We start from the raw sequence: 20,388 nt of genomic DNA on the forward strand, positions 1-20,388 counted from the left end.
TGTTATTTTAGGTTTTGATTAAATAAAATAAAGGAAATCTTCTTTTTGTGTGGCGTTTTTGTTTTATAAATTGTCATTAACGTGTTATTCTACTTTTTGCTACATTTATTTCGAAGTTCCAAACCGGAAGTCACTGCTGTCGCTGCCCCTGGCTTGACAGAGGTTGTCACAGCTGGGTAGTTGGCTCGCTACAAGTTAAGCAACAGGGGTTGTCGCGAGCGAGCAAGTTGCTGCATGGATTTCTCGGAGCTCCGCGCAACTTACGGTTAAGTTTGCACCTAAACGAGTTGTTAGCGCGATTCTGTCTGTGTGTGTTCAGTCAGGCTTTCGTGTGTGATACACATCTATCACATGTCGGCTGCTCTACGTGCTGAAACTTATTCATTGTATGTGGCTGCCTTGCGACGTTGTTCACGGCGTCGAAACTGCAGACAGCGGCTTTAAAATTTGACCCAAGCGTCCCCGACTCGTACCCCGCCGGACACCGTGATACAGCTGACCTGAAAACGGAGGTAGGTGTGAGGCGGTGTGTGCTCGAGCCTGCGGCTAAAAGGTGCGCGGTTAGCCAGGGTTCAGCAGCGTGGTGCTGTCTGGAAGTTTTTTCCACTCTGCGTCGCAGACTGCCGCTTTGCCACCGGGCTCCCTGGACACCGATGCCGTGCCAAGTGCCGTGGTGGCAGTAACTTTACGCTCTCCCCGGCCGACACGACGCTGCGTGTCTACACCAAAACCTTCGCTGTGAACGTTTGGCGCTGTGTAGACGAGACCCCGCTGGTTTGACACATGGATGGATGGGGGAGGAGGCGTTTGAGGACACCCCCGTGTGGAAAGTTACGAAGTATTCCAGCTGGATGTGGCATCGGCTGGTAACGTTCACAAGAATGACTCCTGGGTTTGGTTTTGTTCGTTACTCCTTTTTAATGTCTCGTGCGTGTGTGCGCGCGCTACAGAGTGAGGTCACGGACCTAAAAGCTGCCCTATCATATTTAAGACATGTCCTGTATGGACAAGTGTTCTCAGCCTGATGGGATTTTCCACAGTGCGGCCATCAGCTTGTTGGTGACTCTCAGGAACTAACGTGTGTGCTTTGATTTATCAGCTGTTTAGGATAAAAACAAAAGGCTGAAATGCCTCACGAGCTTTCCTGTTCAGCATCCTGTTTTTCAGCCATCATTGGATTTTGATTCCTCAACTTTTTGTTTTGTTTGAACGATGTTATCACATTTTTACAGCCTGCTAATAGTAATTTCTTTATCTGAGGAATGTAGCACCAGCAAATTAAGAACTTGTTTGGTGCTGAAAGTTTCCACTCGCATGTTTGTGTGAGGTTGTGTGAGTCTTGGAGAAAATTCAAGGTTCAGAAACCACATTAGGAGGGCAGAGGATCAGAAGGTTAAACCGCTCTAACCCATGACCGTGACTCTGCCGTCACACAAAGACCTCTTTCCGCGTCTCATGGGCGCGTTAGGTGTGGTATTTACTCTGCCTTGGAAACTGGACTCCTCTCTTTCATCCCGTCACACGTCACTTCTGTTTATTTCCTTTTAAAATGGCATCAAATTAAACTGCGTCCACGTGTGCGCAGCTTGTGAAGTAGTAGCGGTAAATTCTCACTACTGCACTGACATCATCCAGAAGTTTGTCTGCTAATGATCAGTGGCAGGCTGTCGTCACGGTTGACCGGCTGGTCTCAGAGCGGTTATTTTCTTAGTACTCGCAACTTTCTTATTTATTTGTTGCCCCCAGGAAAGCTTTGTTCATCTGCTCCACCACGATAGAAACGCTTCTCCACGCCGCGACCAGCTGGCTGTTCTCTAACTGCGCCCTGACAGTCTGATGTCCCCCAAAGCCAAGCGCAAGATAATCGCCCACCGTCGAGGACACCAAGCTACTTAAGCAGACTGAAGGCTTTGCAGTTCTAATCGCTCGTAGGCTGTTTATCTCCGGCTTCCTGTTCTTCCTGTGTGTACCTGGCTTTTCAGCTCTTGCATATGCTTTCAAAGACGAGTGCTGGATTACGTGGTGGGTGTGATGCATATATGTTTTTCCTACCTTTTGCTCGAAGGCGTTTTGTTTCCCTTAAGCTCTGTGTCCTCTTCACAGCATCGTGTGCTGCCAGCAGTCACAGGTAGAGTCTGAAATTGTCCCTCACATCTGGGAAAGCGTCGTTATGTGGATGTGTTTGCTTACAGCGCCTGAAGTTCTGAGTGTTCGTATCCCAAACTGTTTTCGATCGTTTCCAGTTCTTGCTTTGTCTCAGTTTTATCCATTATAGGAAAATACAAAGCTTTTGATTTTGCAGGTTGGTTGAAACCTTCATCTAAGTTGGGACTAATAGCCTGGAGGGAGGGGGGGGGGGGATCCATGCTGGCGCTCTTATTTGTCTCATTTTCTTTGTCTCTGCATGAATTTGTGTATTGTGTAGTTGTCTTAACACTCACACCACTTACACCTCGTACATTTGCTGCTAAGTCCCTTAAGTACTAATTGTAAAAACAGTGAGCTCATTTGTTGAAACAGGAGGGGGGAGAGAAGTGAGGGGGGGGAGAAGTGGTAATGGCAAAAGAAAGTTGATGGGGAGGGAGGGGGAAGTGTGAGATTTTCCCCCCTCTTTCATTTGGTGTGTTTTTCTCTGGAGTACAACAACCACCAATCAAAAGCAACACCTGCTCCTAGACTGTGAAATCGCACAAGTGCTGGAATGCACATCGTCAGGCGCCGTAACCACTAACAGGGAAAAGGCTGAATATTCAGGAACCTGTGATTCCTGCATCTCGCACTGACAGGAAGCAGAGGAGCTCAGTGTTTCCCAGCTCTCTGCAGGCACCGGGGTCAAAGTCCAAACTGCTTCCCTGTAATGTGCTCCCCAGCGAGCCGGCCAGAAAGAAAGGGCGCATACAGACGACCTTAATGGGCCCGAGCTACAGAAAAGATGGCGGCGTTCCCTCCAGCTAGGAATGTCACCTTTGTGACACATTATCATTCAGCCTTTTCACTGTTTTACGTTGCTGCCGCTTCCTCTGGGATGTTGCTGGGAATGTTTTTGCACCACGTTTGTTTTATCGTCCTCGTCTTTCGGCCGCTCCCTTCGGGGAGCACCACAGCGACTCCGTCTCATCCTTCTCTGTCGCACCAACGCTGCGTATCCTCTTTCACTACATGCGTGAGTTTCTTCGTGGTCTTCCTCATTTCTCGTCGCCTGGCAGCTCCATGTTCAACACGTCCTGTCGCAAACATTTAAATTCAACTTAAAATATTACTAAAGCGTCACTGAAGTCATATGTTCCTCCTGCGGTTTAATATCCATCCTTTCGAGATGCGGCTCAACCCACGAACGTGTCCCTGTGACGGTCGTGGAAGTTCAGACTTCTGATGGGTATGGCTGTTTCTGTAAGGATCCGAGTCCTCTCGTGACCTCTCTCGGGATTGACTTGATTTGAGAAGGTGAAGACGTATTTAATTCAAGCATCTAGGTTATCGTTGCTCTTTTAATATCTTGTCTGATTAAAGGAAGGACTATTCCCTGTCTTCTCTCCATGCCGGAGTGCGTGGGTGCACTGGCACTGGTTCAGTTCTCGAGTGGCTTGCTCGGCCAAATGCTTTTCTCTTTAATCCTAATTTGCTGCTCGGTATTTTTGTCATTCAGATTCACTGTGAAATATGCCAACTGTACGGCTTTTTTTAGTGAGTTATGGAAACCTAATTGTGGCTCTCGCTTCGTGTATGGCAGGAAAAGCATAATTCTCCTGATGCCTCGCTTTCCTGAGATGTTGTGAAACATTAGATAAAATTTAAGCCTTTTTTTTGTCCTCTCATAATGTCATTATATTGACTGCTGGACAGTTTTTTTTAGTCCTGCGAGTTTTCACCACAAACTGCCCGTCATGTCCCCTCTCAGGCCTCTGTTAATCTGATGGGGCCATCTCATTTCTGGGACACTGGTCCTATTTCCCAGTGGGAGTCTTAGTGAGATTTCCTTTTTGTCTGGGATCCTGTTGATTGATAGGAATGATCATTATGTTAAAGTAATGTTACTCATCCTTTGTCAGCTGAACAGGAAACAACAACGTAGCGCTAACCACCCTTTTAACCTTTGTGCGTGCATGTTTGTGGACGGAACATTTTTATGTAATATTAATGTAAAAGTCTTGCGTTGTGTGTCTGTCAAAGCTGCGTCTCTCATGTTCCTGCTTGCAGATGTGAAATTAAAAGTCTTGTTAGGAAGACTGAGTTTGAACTCGAGCCTGTAATGTGAGTAGGGATGGGTATCGTTTAGGTTTTATCCGATACCGGTGCCAAACCGGTACTTTTGAAACGGTGCCGGAGCTTAAACGGTGCTCAAACCGGTGCTTAAAGAATGGAGAACACAAACTTTGTCCAAAAACCTCTCATGTTCAGCTGTTTTTTGTAAAAAGATAACAGTGTTAGCCTTTTCTGCAGCTATGGGGCATATATGGTATCACTCTTGGCTGGAAGCAGCTTAAACAATGGAAAAAACACAAACTTTGTCCAAAAACCTCTCATGTTTAACTGTTTTCCACTTTTTCTTTGGTCATTTTAGCCTTTTTGTCCAGGGTGAAGGGAGTATCTGCCATCAAACAAGAAGACAGCTGCATGTAGCTATGATGATGTTTGCTAGTTCACCTTACATGCATTAATGTAATAACGTGGTTAGCCTACTCAACGTAAATTACACACGAACAACATTAAGCTACTCACGCAGAGAAGAACGGCTGCTGCTGCATCATCATCCTCATCATTTCTGCTACACTGGCAGGGCTAGGGGCCAGGACTCTCCTCTTCGGGTTTTTGGGGGATGTTGCTAACTCCGGGTCGATAACAGGCACCACACCCGCAGTAGATGTGCTCGGTGTGAGGTCTCGCAGCAAGCTATCAAATACGGCGCATTTCTCGGCTTTTAAAAAAACGCTATGCGTCGCCAGGTGTTTCATCAGATTTGAGGTGTTACCTCCTTTGACAGTATCACAGTATCAGCTTAAAGCACTTGTTGCAGCTGCTGAGTTTGCATCTTTTGCTGTGAAGTACAGCCAGACTTTGACCGCTTCGCCTTGGGCGTTTTTAATCTGTAGCTCTGCTCTAAAAGAACGTACGTACCTGGACCCGCCTACTATCCTCGGAAACGTAAAATGATTGGCTAGAATCCAAAGTGTATCACAGCTCAGGAAAAAAAAGCACCGAAATGTGCGCTGCTTTTCAGTCTGGTTACTACCGTTTATGTCAGTGGATACCAGTACCCATCCCTAAATGTGACGTTATGAATTTGTGTTGCATGTTGGAAGTTCCAGCTTCATTCTATCGCGTTGAACTTTGTTGGCCTGTAGTGGTGTCTCTACCTGTGTGATGTTAGCTGAGGTGCGACACCGTGGGGTGCAGCTGTACAGATGAGTTAAGACCAGTGTGTGCACAGTCCCCCTTCATTAAACACAAATCGGTGCACTTGGAAGCTCGACGAATGTTTTTATTATTTTTTTCCTTTGCTAATCTACTGAATGAGTCATTGCTTATATTGTCAGAGTAAGGTAGTAATGGGAGTTGGGAGCATGAGTGCACTAATCAGACAAAAGGACTCAGACATGAAAGCCTGCTTCAAATCTTCTGCCATTAAGGTAAAAAAAATCCTGCTTCCTGTCCGAGGAATCGTACGTCTGCACGACGCTGCTTTAAACGGCTTCGTGTTATATCACATGTTGAAATGTGCTCAGCTACAGATTCTTTCACCTTCTGCATTTATCATTTAAACTCATGTTCACTGAGCTGGTGGTTGTTTGTCTGAACACAACTTTCTTTAATTATATCACAAAGGTGCCAAGTCTAATAAATAAATACTGTAGTGGTGTAAATGGGCTGGTTCTTATATAGTGCTTTTCTACTCTATGTTGAGTAGAGGTGGGAATCACCATACATCCCTCGATACGATATTATCACAATACTTAACGCACGATACGATATTATTGCAATTTTTTTAAAATATTTTGCGATATTCAGATTCTGTACATAAAGGTAAACTTTATCAATATTCATTTTCTCTAATATCAAAGTCTCACACTCAGTCTTTCTCTCATTTCAGTTTGATTGTTGACAAACTGAACGGTTTGTATTACAGTCTAGTCCAACTTAACTGAATCAACCATCTGGTACAATTATAGCTATTCTGAACTATGCAGTTTATGAAAACTATGCAGCCCCTTCAGCAACTGAAGAATTTGAAAGTAAATTAAAACAAAATATAATTTTACATTAAATAAAAAAGTTTTAAACTTAATTAAAATAAAACATGTCTTAAATTAAAATAAGTAAACTGTCATGTTTATTAAACACATTTGGACAGTGAAGGAATGTCAGGATTCTTGCTCAGAAAAAGGATCAACAAGCTCTGAAGTCAGAGCACAAAAACCTTTTTGTAACAAAGTATCGATTTCTGCTGTCCCTGTATCCATACATTATTAGAAACAAAATATCACCATGCTACACAGTATCCATTTTTCCCCCACCCCTAGTGTTGAGCACTCAAAGGACTTTACACAACTTGTACATTCAGCCAAGCACTTTTTTCTACTCTTATTAAAGTGCTTCCTAACTAACATCCACACTCTGATAGATGCAACATGGGGCTAGGATCTGCAGACTGGAGCAGACTGGGATCGAACCACCAACTTCCTGTTAGTAGCTCAGGTGGTCGACCTGCCAGCCTGTGTCGTGTGAGTCGGAGAGAAACCACGATTTAATGAAACGTCTTCACCGAGGAGTCCACGAATGTCTTCACGTGGCAGAACCATTAAGAATATGATTGGCCCCAATGAAACTACCTGAACCCCCCGACACGCTCAGTCCAGGTGAACGTCACTGATATTGACACCCAGCCGGTCTGTTTGTCATTTCTTTCTAACGCCTCCTCTGCCTGCTTCATTTCATTTTCTGACTTGACTTAGTTCTGCCCACGTGGGTCAGCGAGGCTGCGTGGCATCGAAGGCAAAACAGCCTCGGGTCTCGCTCTCATGAAATAGGCGAACAAACGCTTAACAATCACTTTTCATGATTCCCATTAACAAGACTCGCAGCTATGACAGTTCAGTATGGCTGCTGAACTGCAGACACAATCTAAATCGGACCCTGGAGCTGGGATAACACAGCCTCCATACACATTTTTCCCATGGTGATAAGGGCTTGGCCAGATGTTCGTGATACTTCCTCGCACTCTGCAAAGCAGAAGCCCCGGCGAGTGAGTGTGTGTGATGGCGGGTCTAGTAAGGCGTTTAGTGTGCCAAATTATGAACGAGCCTGCTGCCTCCTGATAATTTCTGACTTAAACTTCCAGGAACCTCCGTTCCAAGGAGACACTGAAAGGCTTCCTACTTGATTTTGTCCGTCTTTGAAGTCGGGCCCTGTGAACGGGGAAAACGGCGTATTATAAGACACCACAGTGTTCTCTTTCATGTAGCGAGCTGAAGGGGATGCTATTGAGTGTTCGAGGGAGACCTTTGATATGTGAGATGCTCTGTGCCTTATGAAAAGAGCCAGCTTATGATTTGAGTCCGCGTGCATGTGAGGGCTTTGATGCCTGTTTTCTCGCCACACCAGTGTTTTTGTCAGAAACGTCCACCCTCGTTGATACACAATGTCGTGTTTGTGAGCTCGTTTCGTAACGAGCGTCCCGACTGAAGTTTGGAGGGCACGATTAGAACGAAGGAAGGAAAGATTTCGCCTGATTGCATGTTTCTTTTGTTAGCAGGGATACTTTTCTTGTCGAGTCGACGCCGGACATTTCGTTTTCTTTTTTCCTCCCCAGAACATATGAAGTGGCCTCTCGCTCTTTAGTCATTTAAGGTTTGGAAAGTAAAGAGCGATGCTATAAAAGCCTTTTGTGTAATTATGTTTTTATGCTGCTCTTTTATGTTTGCACAGAAAAGGCCATGTGATTACAGTTTTATGGCGCAGTGCTTCCTGACTACGGCTCCATGTTTAATAAAAATGATTTAAACACTGTGTGCACAGGATTAATCGTGTGTGGAGAGCGATGGTTTGTCTGTGGGTGCAGAGCTGCAGAGACGAGGGACTTTGCCCTTCTCATCTATCTTTACCATCTGGTTTGTGCAGCGTTTGACTGAGGCGTTAATCATTGCGCCCCGGGGCCACTGCTGCTCCTACAACAGCTGGAAAAGGGAGACGGACCTGTTGGTGTCCATCTGTCCTTTTGTCTGTCAGTCCTCGGTGGACTGCTGCATTAACTGTATCCCCGCAGCTGTAGGTTCATGACCTTGGCGTTCCTCGCAAAACTACCACAAAGTTCTCGAAAAAGCTGGAAGGCGCTTCCTGGTGCTCTGTCTCTCAGCCCACGACTTCCTGCAAGTCCGTCGCCGACTCCATCCCAGCATTTAAGTGTGTGCACTTGCCTTTTTTTGTTGACTGTTAAAAAAACAATTGCACACTACAGAAGCAGTTAATGCTTCCTTCCTTCTGCATCTTTAGCCACTAAAACAAGAAATGCATCTGTAATGGTTCAAAGCAACATATAAATAAGAGTTATTGTCCAATAGCTGGACTTTAGATACTAGATACCTGGAAGACGGCTTCACGTGCTGCACGTGTTCAAGAACAAAAATAAATGAATGCAAAGATGACACTTTGTTTTTAAGGAAAGATGGTGAAGGAGGAGAACGTTTTGAATCCGTATAATTTCACTAACACTGTTGCTACACTTTTGCACTGGCGTGCTTTAACCCTTTAAGACCTACCATAGAACCAAGTCCGCCAGAGCTTATATTATATGTTTACATGCTGTGGAGCCATTTTTGGGAGCATTTCAAGTTGCTATACATCAATACAACCATTATAGCCCAAATTTTAATAATATGTCTGCATTAAGTGCATAGTAATTACATAAATTGCAAAAAAGTGCAATAAACTACAAAAAAATCGTTTTTGTTTTTTAACATATATTTCTAGTTAGAGAAATTTAAGAGGCTTATCCCTCAAAACTGTAAATACAAAAAAGTTGCACAAAATAGTTTCCCACCACAGGAAATTTATTTTGAGTGTCTTCATAGTTTTATTTTTGAAATACACCAATTTTTATATACTGCAGGAAAAACGAAAATAAATATTATACTGCAAATTTGCAAAAAAGCAGCATATGCATCAAAATAAACTATTTCCAGCAGTGCAATATGAGTCCTAAGCATCCCAGAAACCACACAGAAAGTCATAAAGTCAAACATAACTTTTAAAAACACCAGTATAGGCTCACGAGGCCCTGGTGGTAAAAAACTACATTTCCGCAAAAATGACGTCACTTCCGGTTTCGGGCAGGTCATGGCGGACATGCGATAGTTCGCACTGAAGTCTAATCCAACGTAGGAAGTGTTATGAACAGCTGATCGGATCGACAAAGCGTGTTTCTGGAATATTATGTTTTTGTTGCTGCAAGTGCTTTTTATGCAGTTTTTGCAAAGCTATATGTGGAAGGAAACTGTGACCGAGGACAAGCTGATGGCATAAGATGTAAGTACAACTCCTCCGGTTTCATATGCAAAAAAAATTATTGCGCTAGCTCACGTGGTTGCAGAGCTACCGGGATTTAAAAATAGTTACGCAAAACAGAGCGTGCTGCTCTGACCGGCTTTAGAGTTAAGTACTCTTTGTGCAGCCTGGTTGAAATTCCTCTCTTGAATTTAGACTCGTGTGAAACCTCTCCATCCAAACGCTGCTGTGTTTCTGTTCTTTTACAAAACTAAGCCTAACTATGATGATCTCTGTCGCTCTCCCCCTGCACCAGTACTGTGTCCCTGCTCTAACTTTGTGCCCACAGTAAGGCATGTCCTCAGATGAACTGATAAATAGCACAATAAATAACAAAGCAATAATCCTCATCCTCGGACGTACTTCCTTCCAAGCTCACATCCCAGAGCAGCGACCAGCTGCAGGCGGTGGATTTAGTTCGACCCTGGGACGAGAGAATCAGGCAGCTGAATGACATCGAGGCCGCAGCAGCAGCTCGACCAGACTGCCCTTAAGTAAACAGGGAGAGGGAAGGACTGGATCCAGCTGGTTGGCGCCGACTCTCTGATAGCAAATCAATGTTGATGTAAGAAAAACGTAACTGCAGAATATGAAGTGAATTCTGGATGTTTGTGGCCGTCTCAGGGTCGCTTTCATGGTGATTTATTAAGATGCATTTTTCTATGGATGAATCGCCACTTTATTAAACACAGTGTATAAAGTTCAGATCTGTTTGGATCCATCGCTGCTCGGCTGCTTCTGTCTGTTCACACAGTGAGCAAAGTCTTTACCAGAGTTGTTTTTGGCTTTTACTTATTTCTTTGAAATTAAATCCATGTTTGAAAGAGCATCATTAAATCTTTCAGTTTTCCTTCTTGCATGAAAATGTGTCTTCTTTTTTTTTTACTTGAAAAAACCTGAAACATTAATTTTGGCTCTCATGTCATGAAATTCTCCAGCATGAAACCTTTTTCCTTTGGCTGTCACGTCTCTTCTCAGATGCAGGAACTGACACAAGTAATTGTTCCTTTGCGATATGCGATCGGCCTTTAATGGTATCCAACATTATAATGTAAATGTTGCCATGGCAGCTGGGACCTTCTGTGGAAATGAAACACTGGTGGGAGCTTTGAGAAACAAACAGACCAGATGTGGACCGGCTACGCTGTCTTAGCTTTGGCGATGTTAGCCGTCGAGTGTTCTTAGATGGGAGCAGTGCTTATCCTGAAGACTCTACGGCGCATTTATGGACGCTCTGGTTAAACATCAGCATCACGTCTTTACTTAAAGGTTAATTTGCTGTGCGACCACACAGTGACTGATCGATCCCTCCATCCCATCCTTCGTGCGATGTATAATGTGGGTGACATTTAGGCTTTGTTGGGTACCTGCTGCTACACGCCAAGAGCGCCGGCCCTCCAGATCTATTTCTGAAACAATGTTTTGGCCGCCGTGTGTCGTAGCCCATTATGGCCACTTTGGGTTTGACTGGCACAGGAGGAAGCTGGGTTTGTGGAAAAGGCTACTGTGGAATTAAATCGTTCTCGGTCAGCTCGTGCATTTTTAGCCAAAGCTGCAGATGGATGTAAAAAAACTTTGTTAACGATTCGAGCAGCAAAGGGAGGGAAAAACCGTTAGAGATATGCAAAGTTTGCTTTATCATCTTGTGGAGCGATAAATTCATTTGTTTAAAGAAAAAGGTGTGTGGTATGTTTGGACCTGGGTTTGAAGCATTTCTTTGTCTCTGTTTTGCAACATTTTCCTTCATCACCACATTTTCTCTGGTTTTTCATTCCCAGTTAATTATTACACCACTTGGATGGTGCGCTTTCAGCCCGTGCATGTTTGTACTTTGGGTGGGTAATTGCAGAGTAATGATGGTCTACGTTTAGCAGCTATTTTAAAGAAAGGACACTGTTGGTGTGCATTGTGAGGACTTCTAAATATATCTGAACCAAGAGGACAAAATATTTTGTTTAAGTCGGGACAGAAGCTGAGTAAGTGAGGCCGGGCCTCTTTCCAAAATGGGATTTTCAGAGTTGTCTTAATTCCAGGCGAGCCGCTCCTGTTGCAGAGGGAAGTGCTGCCAGCAGCCTTTCTCCTGCTCTTTGCTCTATTGATCAAGCTCTGCGCTCCAAAAATGGAGATTCCTTAAAGTCTCTTGGAGTCTAATGACATTACTGTTTTAAAAGCTTTTCTGTGGAGGGCTGGTCTCGGCTTGCAGGCGTTTGGTACAGACATGGCAACTGGCCGGGTGGTCGCCGGATCATGTGTTTCCCTGAAAATGTGCACTTTGTGTGTGTTTGTCTACTCAAATAGGCTTTTGCTGAGCTGGTGAAGCAAGAAATATTAACGAAACCCACAGACAAGTAGTCATGCAGGGGTATGAGCTCAGCTAAGACTGGGCTGGTTGAAAGGTGGTAATAAGAGAGGGTGGGAGAGCTGCCCCCTGACCTGGTAGGGCTGAACATGATACTGGGTCAGGGGATATAATACTCAACTTTTAGGGAGTGGTTGTAGACGGTGAGAGAGAAGAGCTGGGGGAGTGGCTTCATTGTGGGGCTGTTAGATGATATCAAGTCATTCTTTGTTTCCTAAATGCCTCTTCTGCTGTGCGTCTCTGTTAACACATCTCAGGTTTTAGTTTTTGTCTGAGAAGCAATATCCAGCAACGAGTCAGACAAAAACCAGCAGGATTCCTCAAGTGCTTTGGGATTTTCCAAATTCCCACCTTACAGACTGAGACACGGAAAAGTGGAAGGATGGCAGAGATGCAAAGGAGGTGGGCTAAATAAGAGCGGTGGGAACAGGAGACTTGGGAAGAGGCAGGATAAATAAGTCCCACTCTTGCTAGAAGCAGGTGGTTGGAAGCATCAGTACAGATGAGCTTTGTGAGTCACGAGTGTTGATCAGACGAAGCAAATAGCTTTTAAAACAGGTTGGATGATGAAGTTTCAGCAACACACGTCTACAGATGGACCTTTTTAGGTTTTTCTCCTTTCACTGGTGAGTATAATTTTGCCTAATTGCTACTCTTTTATGGCTCGTCGTGCTATTTTGCTATTACTGCCCTGTTTCGTGCATTGTTACCTGGCAGGGAAAGGCCAGGTGGCAGCGAACACGTCTTTGGGGCTTCTGGTGAGTAATATTGGTGCTTTCACCTGTGAATGACGGCTGGATTTGTAGATGCTGGCTGAATGTGCTGTGTTCCTGTTAGTCTGTGCAGTGAAACTGTAGCTACTGTTTGGCTAATGCTAGCTCTGCTGCACCGTAACTGAAGTTATGCTGTTGACTGAAGGTCTCGGTGACCTTTTACATTCTTTTATTAAAATATAGATGATGTGCAGCAAAGGGCGCAGAGTTACTTAAATGTCAAATGTTTCAAAAGTGCGCATCCTTTGAAGTTACTTCTGAACAACAGGATCTTTGCATCATGTAAAATTAAGAAGATTTGCTACATGAAACTTCTGCAGACGATGCAGCTGAAGTCAGTTTGGTTCCTGTTTGTTTTCACTTTGACTTGTTGGTATGAAGGACGCTGTTGTTTCGCACTCGGGAATCTTCTTCTCCTGTCAGCGACTCTGGAACTCAACGTATCAAGTTTGGGGTGTTTTTTGTTTTGTGTAACCACAGGCAGCCGTGGTGCCATCTATAAATGTCATCTCTCCAACACCTTTTGCACTTATGTAGCCACATGTCATCCCACTCCCACTTCTCGTCTTCACTGTGGGAATTCTCCAGTCACTGAGATTTTCCTGGCTAAGTTCAGACGGGACACGGCAGACCCCACCTGAGCGTTACGAATGATCTGTGTCGTCACACTTCCAGTTCTTCAAACTGTAATCTGGACGTTTTCTGCATGCGGGTTTAATGTTGCACAATCGTGTATTTTCACAGAAACTGATCCTCACTGATAACCTCTGTGCCAAATCCGAGGACGTCGCTCGTCTGTTTTTTCAGAGTTAAATTGTGCAAGAAGTGCGCTGTCTGTGTCGACATCTTTAGGGAGATCGCTGGCTCTAATGGCGCTACAGCTCGTTCTATAACTGAGAACTAGTGATTACTGCTGCAAAGGTTTCCACTGAGCATTGTGTCTGTAACCTTCTCCATCTTTAACGTTTGCTTTCTTCTGTTGGTTTTTCTTGTGGCACGTTTCAAAAAGTGACAAAGCTCTTGTTTCCAGTGGTCATTTCACCACTATATTCAGCATTGGCTAATGCACAGGTGCATTTCTATTTTATTTTTTCATCCATAATTACAGGCTTTCCATTTTGACTTTTAAATTTACATTTATATTTGTCAATTTAAAAAAATCAAATATTTGCATGTAGATTAAAAATAGTGTTCATACAGGACATTAAAATTGTAATTAAACTTTAAACCTAGTGGTAAACACTAATGCAGCGATGCAGTGGAAAAGCTGGAATAAAGTGCGGATGTAAAAATCAAGATGTTTGTAAATAATCTTTGTTTACACGATGCGTCGCGGTCGAACGGGAAAAACCCAAATCAGCTAATTACCTGTTAATGAAACCTAATTACAGCATGACAACAGCATTAACTGAATGTAAACACACCTGATCAAGATTAAATGACAACACATTAGCGTTTGGAGAGACTCCGTTCATCACAATAGCTTTTCTGACTGTAACGGCTTTGAGAGGAGACGTGTTATCAGCCGGCGTCACAGCTGGACGCTCACGCACTTCTTTGTTTGGCTGTTTCTGTGAGCCGCTGAGATAACGGTCACCTCCCCGAAGCATAGCTGGTCTCCTTCCCCCCGGCCTCTGTCACACACACACACACACACACACACACACACACACACACACACACACACACACACACACACACACACACACATCAAGCGAACATGGCAGGAATGCAGGCTAGGTTAGGCTGCCATGGTGTGTTTCAGCTGGGTAGCTGCTGCCCTTCCATCGAAGCATTTGTTTGTTGCTTTGCTTTGTTGTTTTAGTTTATTGTGTTTGGTGGTTATCTTGGGTGGGGGGGTACGCTTCAGGGTTTGGTGGGAAACTGTACCCCAGTCTGCTGCCTACCCTTGAGTTTGCGTTTAAAGTTGCCTCGAGCCCGGTACACCACTGAAGACCAGACAGGTAAAGTTTTGTTGTGTTTTAGCATTTTATGCTGGGAGTTGCACATAGTGAACCAGTGGCACCAAACTTGGCAAGAGGTTTGAGACCGTTCATTAATTATGGTCTGTAGCTGAGGCAGGTGGGTCGTTTTTAAGTTGGCATAGTGTCACTGTGTGTGCATATGTCAGTGTTGATGGATGCTAATGAGATCCTCATGAGGTGTTTTGTGCTGTGACCTTTAGTGTTGTTGGGAATATGGCTACTTTTGTTGGATCACTTGTGAGTGTTGTTGGCCAGGTGATGGCAATAACACTGAGGGGTGCTGAGTCACCCTTGATGTGGTCGTTGTGTGGCCATAGCTCTCCATTTGTGGGTGGTCACTAGAGGTGGGAATCACCATACATCCCACGATACGATATTATTGCAATTTTTAAAAATATTTTGCGATATTCAGATTCTGTACATAAAGGTAAACTTTATCAATATTCATTTTCTCTAATATCAAAGTCTCACACTCAGTCTTTCTCTCATTTCAGTTTGATTGTTGACAAACTGAACGGTTTGTATTACAGTCTAGTCCAACTTAACTGAATCAACCATCTGGTACAATTATAGCTATTCTGAACTATGCAGTTTATGAAAACTATGCAGCCCCTTCAGCAACTGAAGAATTTGAAAGTAAATGAAAACAAAATATAATTTTACATTAAATAAAAAAGTTTTAAACTTCATTAAAATAAAACATGTCTTAAATTAAAATAAGTAAACTGTCATGTTTATTAAACACATTTGGACAGTGAAGGAATGTCAGGATTCTTGCTCAGAAAAAGGATCAACATGCTCTGAAGTCAGAGCACAAAAACCTTTTTGTAACAAAGTATCGATTTCTGCTGTCCCTGTATCCATACATTATTAGCAAACAAAATATCACCATGCTACACAGTATCCATTTTTCCCCCACCCCCCTAGTGGTCACTAGTATGTTTTCTTTACTGAACCTTGTGGATTAAAGTAACTTGTTGTGGTATAGGGCCACTTGTATGTGACCATTTGTGTGGTGGAGACAACAGATCACTTGGTTGTGATTATTTGTTGCTACTTTTGATTTTGTGTTGTTGCAGGTCAGGTAATCCTTTTGGGTTTGACTGTTGTGCTCCTTTGTGTTGGTCACATGTTACTTTCTGTGTTCAGTGTGGCAACTTCAAATCCTCATGCAGGGGCATCCATGCTTAAAGATGCCGACTATAACGTGAACACTGTGCTTCTGTTAGCTTTTACTTTTATTTCAGGTTTGTGGGTCAAGGACCTGAAGGCTTCAGAGGGGTTTTTAATAAATTTAGGGGTCCTAGAGGAACCCTTTTGAGGGAGGAGGTGTTACGTCCCTCTGCAGCCCCTAATCTCCTCAATGTTTTCAGCTGGTGCTAATTGGCCACACCTAGTCAGGTGTGGATAAAAGCCTAACCCTAACCTGAGGCAAGCTTCCAGTGAGCTCACTTGTCTTTGCCTTGGTGGCAACAGCCATGTTAGCCAAGCTGGTATTCATTCTAAGATAAAACCTTTTCTCACCCGTACTCTGATATTCGTCTCATTTTTTAATGTTGCGGCTTTGAGCCGGGTCGTAACAGTGTGTTTGTGAGACCTCACTCTAGCTGTGTGAATCATCTTTGGCCTCGGTGTGGTGAGCACTGGTGCTCTCCTCCACTCTTTCCATGGTTGGATCTTACTGGTGTGAAGATGCGTTCCTGTGCTGGGAGGGAACGAATCCTAAAAAGAATTCATAGTGACGACATATTTTGTTCCTAGCAGAAGAAATTAGTCTCTTATTAAAATAAATCCTGAAGGAAAACCTACAGCGTTGTTGTCTCACGAGCTATGAACCGTCTGCTCGTCATCCTTTCAGTCTAGACTCTTCTGAGTCATTGTCCTAATTATGTGGAGATTTGAACGGAAAGAATTTTATTTTTACCCTCTAGAAATGAGACTCGGTTGGCTTTCCAGCTGAAATATAAGATGCATGTCCCGTACTCACATTTTCTCACCAAACCAGCATTTTAAAATAACGGTGACTGTGATTTTTACTCAGGCTGCACAAAACTGGGGGGTTATTTGCACCAAAGCTTTGCAGTTGTTCCTTTTTTAAAATTTTAAAATTGCATAAAAAGAAGAGGTTGGTCACAGGATTTGCAGTGAAATGAGGGTCAGAGTTGGGAACAGGCTGAAAATCCAAATCAAACGCAAAGAAGTTGGAGAATGATGCCGGTGGATTAGCATAGCTAATCTGGATGACAACACCCGGTAATGCTCGTTGAAGAAGGGATGAAATGAGGTTGTTGTTATTGCATAGAGTATCTAATATCTCTGATGTCTTGAAATAATTGTTTACACGAGAAATGAGCTGGGCGACGTGGACTAACAAATCATATTTTGGCATTTTAAGGCTCGACGATTCATTTCAGCCGGTTATGTAAAGTGGTCTCAAACTCCAGTTCTGAGACTTTTAGGCCTCTTTGGTGAATTCAGACATTTTCCCTGGTTTATAAATACAGAGAGTTGTACTGTGTGCTGTAAATTGTACATTTTGAAAGCGTTTGCACAGCTGTGCTGTAGCTTCACGTCCGACCTGATCGGGTATAGCTGCTGATGTTGTGGTTGTATGTGCAATATTTATTAGGTTGTACATATTAAATAGGGGTGCAACGATACACAAAATTCATGGTTCGGTTCGATATTTTTTTGATACAAAAAAATGTTCATGCCTTTTTAATTTGTCATTTATTAAAATTATAAATATATATTTGAACTCAAACGTACAGTTTTTAAATTTAATGTTGCTGAAACAACAAAGTAATAAAAAATTAAATCTATCTGATGGAGAAATCCCTCATCTTTGTAAAAGAGAGTTTATTACAGAGAAATGTCTCTTTTCAAAATAAAAGCTCTACTATATGCTTCTTCTGGGCTATATTCTCAGCAGCATATTAAACATATCAGGTCCCCATAAGGAGAATCACGTGCTAACGGCTGTCGAAATGACTCGGGTAAAGTTTGTAGCATGCGTGCTTGTTGTTTTTGTCTGCTTCCACTTGTCTTTGCACGAGGATGATGTCGGAGTAAATGTGCAGTCATATTCGTTGTGTTCCCACTAGTGCTGTCAGCCTTAATCTGAAATGACGTTAACGCCACAACACGGCAAATCTCCGTTAACGAGCTACCGCGGATCGCCCCGTGCGTGGGGCTGGATGGCAACACATTAACGAGCTAACTGCGCTAACGCAGTAGTTCCCACCAATGTAATTGAGCATTGCGTGGCACATCCAACATACTGTTTTACTTTAGTCCATGACACGCTTACCTTCAGGGTCATACGTCACATGAAGACCAAAATAGTTCCAAACGCCAGATCTGAATGAGGGTGGGGGAGGTTCAATTTGCCATGTTGCAACGAGCTTAGCTTCTGTCTTGCTAGCTTGCGCTGCGCTCAGTGAATCTGCGTTCGACTACTCCGCCTAGGCTGCACTGTCGAGTGCAGATCCACTGAGCGCTCAACACAGACAGCATCGTCAGAAGGAAAGTTGATAAAATAAATTACAAATTTTGTATTGTTCGATACATATGCGAACTGAAAGCACTGTATCGAACGGTTCAATACCGATACGAGTATCGTTGCACCCCTAATATTAAAATATGACATGCTTTTTTTTTTAACTTAGACCTGGCTAATACTGGGTTGGCCCTCCTTTGCCTCTTAATTCTTCACAGTACAGAAGCGTATCCTGTTCACAGCTGGACTGTCGTTTAACAAATGCAGCCGCGTGGCATCACTAAATTTGCAGCCAGCTAAGAATAAACTTGCTTGAGAATAAACTTTATTCCACTGCTGTCGAGTTCTTATTTTCTGAGGTGCGACTGCAGGAGGAAGACTGAGCTGAATGGGAAATGTCACTGATGCATCTGTTGCTACACAGCAAACGGCTCACAGACTGCACAGTCTGGAGCAAGTGCTGAGTGTGGTCTCGCTGTCAAACTGTTAGATTGCAGCTTAAAATTCGAGCAGCGACTGTGGTATGTTCATTAATTTATAGGTTTAGAATCTCATTTACTGCAGATGCTCGAGCTTGAGGTGGTACGGACATGTGATTCGAAGCGATGAGAACTCTGTAGCAAAAACGGCTATGAGGACCGACCCAGAAGGACGCCGGCCTCGAGGTGGACTGAAGAAACGGTGGATGGACAAAATCAAGGAAGACATTAAGACCGTCAACGCATCACCTGAGGACGCCGGACAGATGGAGAAACCTTTGCCGAAGAGCGGACCCTGCACCAGCGGGAACCACGCCAGGATGAAGAAGAGTCTCATCTGGAGACAATTTAATAATGTATGCTTATGTACATGCTGAGGGAAGATGCAGACGTGGACGGTTGGAGGACTGAACGAGCGGTCGCTCCCTCGTACTCACCTGTATCACGTGCAGCTGGTTCGTCGTAACATAAAGCTCATACATGCACGTCACCAAATCCATAAATGGCACGCAGATGTCCGCACGGACCCTTGCACTTGGCCATGAACTTTACGTGTCTCCGACCCTAGCGGACCTGTGAAAGGCTTTGGTTTTGCATGCTGAGTGTTGAAGTCACGCAAATCAGGAAGCCAAAGCAGCTCAAATGCCAGTTAATGTGCAAAGCAGCAAAACCATCTGAACTGACATTTAAAGAAGAGATTGTTTAGTAAAAGTATGTTGTTTTTTTACTTGATCTCATCTTGGTGCACGTTTTGAATTCCTAAACGGGGATGGTAATCCAATCATTTGGGTCTAATTTGGCCTCTTGATACTTATTTCTGTAGAGATCTCATGTCTGATGGGAGCCCACCTCGAGGACGGTAACCTGTTTGTTTCCTTTTCACCTGCTATTTTTCTACAGTGCTCTTCTCTAAGCAGCTTCCAGGACCAAGTAAAGGTCCAGCTTAACTTTGTCTTGTTTTACAGAGAGAGCCATAGAAAAAGGTTTGCCAAACAAGCGGTCTGCATAAAGACTGGTCTTGCTTGTCCCCCTGTGCGGACGATTGGGTCCATTAATGTCCAGGAACCGGAGAGGCAGAGCGGCTATAGTGCTGCAGCCATTCAGCGTGAGCCAAGCAGCCAACCAGAGCCTCCTGCTGTTTCTCAGCCACGGCCTCTGCTGTGTTTTTGGCTGTGATGTCATCTCAAAACAATTCCTTCCGCTCTTCTCTTACAAACCTTGATATCTGCTGCGAGACCCTCCACTCGTACCCAAACATGCTTCCTGTATCTTACCGTCTATGAGAATCCTGCATCAAAACATTTAGTCTGGAGTTAATACCTCCCTCTATTAAATTACTCTCCCTGGCACAATGTATACAAAGCCTGTTTTGTATTCTAAGAATACCACTCGGAGTCATTAGGGCTGATTTTTGTGAGTTGGGAGGGGGCGAGGCTGAATAGGAATTGGTAATGGAGCAAAAGGAGAGCTGACAACAGTAAAGCAGCCTGCATCTCCTCGCCGTCACCTGTCTGGCTCCAGTTGTGTTATTTGTCAGGTGAGCAGCAGGAAAGTCATTTGTCTAACAGCCTAAGCGTGCCTTTGTGTCTCCGAGGCTACGTGAAGATGAAGGTCATGACTGGAATGCATTGTAGAGTCAGGTGTCATTAAGTAAGCAGTGGAATGAGTGTGTGTGTCTGTGTGTGTCTGTGTGTGTGTGTCTGTGTGTCTCCTTTGTCCCCTCTCTCTAACATGCAGACTTGAGTGCTTGAAAGCT

The 20,388-nt window shown here is 43.9% G+C and overlaps 1 protein-coding gene across 2 annotated transcripts in view; it reads left to right on the forward strand.

Moving 5' to 3' along the window:
* The first annotated feature begins 170 nt into the window (after positions 1-170).
* Positions 171-20,388, forward strand: part of LOC102780037 (solute carrier family 45 member 3) — a 46,386-nt gene continuing 26,168 nt past the window's right edge. Inside the window, exon 1 of one of the 2 annotated variants that reach the window (XM_087842800.1) lies at positions 171-265. The gene's annotated coding sequence lies outside the window, so the exon portion shown is untranslated. Of the gene's footprint in view, positions 266-1,977; positions 2,210-20,388 lie in introns of those variants that run through there. The other variant, XM_087842799.1, reaches the window with a different exon arrangement.

Source organism: Neolamprologus brichardi, chromosome 7 (genome assembly GCF_056152115.1).
Source record: "Neolamprologus brichardi isolate AB-2024 chromosome 7, ASM5615211v1, whole genome shotgun sequence".
In the NCBI taxonomy this organism is placed as follows: domain Eukaryota; kingdom Metazoa; phylum Chordata; class Actinopteri; order Cichliformes; family Cichlidae; genus Neolamprologus; species Neolamprologus brichardi.